This window comes from Diadema setosum, chromosome 16 (assembly GCF_964275005.1).
Source record: "Diadema setosum chromosome 16, eeDiaSeto1, whole genome shotgun sequence".
Taxonomy (NCBI): domain Eukaryota; kingdom Metazoa; phylum Echinodermata; class Echinoidea; order Diadematoida; family Diadematidae; genus Diadema; species Diadema setosum.
The window spans coordinates 34,984,000-34,985,825 of record NC_092700.1 but is presented as its reverse complement, the minus strand read 5'-3'; positions in this window follow the sequence as shown (position 1 = coordinate 34,985,825).

Here is a 1,826-nt window from a genome sequence, read left to right as displayed (position 1 = left end):
CATCCGGAGGTCTCCTTTGAGTGCGCTTCTATTAAAGCCACAATCCGTCAGGGGTGATGATGTTATCATCTCACAACTCTACCATTGGTTATATTGGTTGTACTGGTTGTATAGTATACAACATATTACTCAATATAGTTTTGAATCGATGATATGCAAAGTAAACTCTTTCCCCCTTTTAATTTAAGCCAACCTTGCGATAGGTTATTCCTATCATTCTGTTTCTGTGATTTAAAGGGATAGTACAGTATTGGTGGAGATGAGAACTGGGCTTTTAACTTTTTGCGAAGAAAACACTTATGATATAGTACAGAGCAAACCATTTAAAGAGGAATTCAAAGTTTATTTGATGAAAATCAGGTTTGGAATGACTGAACATCCAACAACAAAGTAAAACAAAGCGATCGTAATAAAGTGTGATGGTCCCACAATTTATTAGAATTGCTCTATTTTGGACATCTCAGCCATTTCAAAACCAATTTTTGTCAAATAAACGTTGAATTCCTCATAGAATTACCTGCTCTTTCATATTTCATACGAGGTTTCTCATTATCTCACCAAAAAAAAAAAAAAAAAAATCGGTTAGAAACATGAAATTAGGTCTCAACCAAAACTGTACGATCCCTTTAACCATATTTGCCAGAGTCAATTTGAGCGTGGATCGCTCTCGAATTCTACACCTCTCCGTATGTCAGATGACCTTGACAGGTATGGTTACAGCTCGTTATTCCTGCCGAAGGTTCGGTATTCCGAAGGCCCTTTAATCCGAGGATTTATTATTCTGAAGGTTCGTTATTCCGAATTCATTTTCGGATTAACGAATCTCCGGAATAACGAACCTTCGGAATAACGCCACAAATATTCGGATTAACGAACTCTTTGTAATTTTCGGATTAACGAACCTCTAGGTATAGGAAATTTGCGTGTTTCGAATTAACGAACCTTCGGAATAACGAACCTTCGGAATAGCGAACCTTCGGAATAGCGACCAGCACCCACATGTGTGATGTCATCTCTTTCAAAGTCACCTAATGATATAATGTTCTGGAAAGTTACAGTAAGAGTCATGTTTTGCTCAGTAATTCAGAAATTGTGTTGTCCCCCCCCCCCCCGTCTTTGATAGGTAATCATTGTCATGTTACAACTACTCTATTCTAAAGATGATAGCAATTACTGTTGTATAGGGACACGTCATGTTCATTATGTATTTAGTGCCGCTATGAGATATATATCTATTTAACCAGGTGCCCATAGTGCAGGAAATATTTTGTTATTTGTTATCAAGTTATTATCAAAAGGGGAATATTTTGGAGATTTTCTAGCCATGATGTCACCACCTTATCACGTTTGCAGATATTATAATAGTGATGAATATCACTATTTTCCTGAAAACTAATAATTTCATCACTTCCTTCCCCTTTCATGTTCGATTCTATATGGAAGCTTGTAATATTCTGTGTTTCTTTCATTCATTTGATCGTTTTTGAAGCGGGTCACGTACGTGCTTGGCTTGTCAGAGTTTATTTTGTTATGGAGAAGTGGTGTATCGCTTTAAACTTGGCTTGACTTGCTGGAATCATAGGATGGAAAGTCTGTGCGTAGGTGACAGACTGCAGACGACTAACGTGGGAACAAGTGAACATCAACTTGTCCAAATGGATAGCGGGGGAGGTATTTCTTCATGTAGGCATGTTCAAACTGCAAGGTCATTCATTTTTACCAGTTTATCATTGCAAAATATTTCCAGGGGAACGACTGTGAAAACGAACGAAACATCGTTATAGACTCTGGTCCATTCGTTCAGTGTTATATCATAACCAATCTTG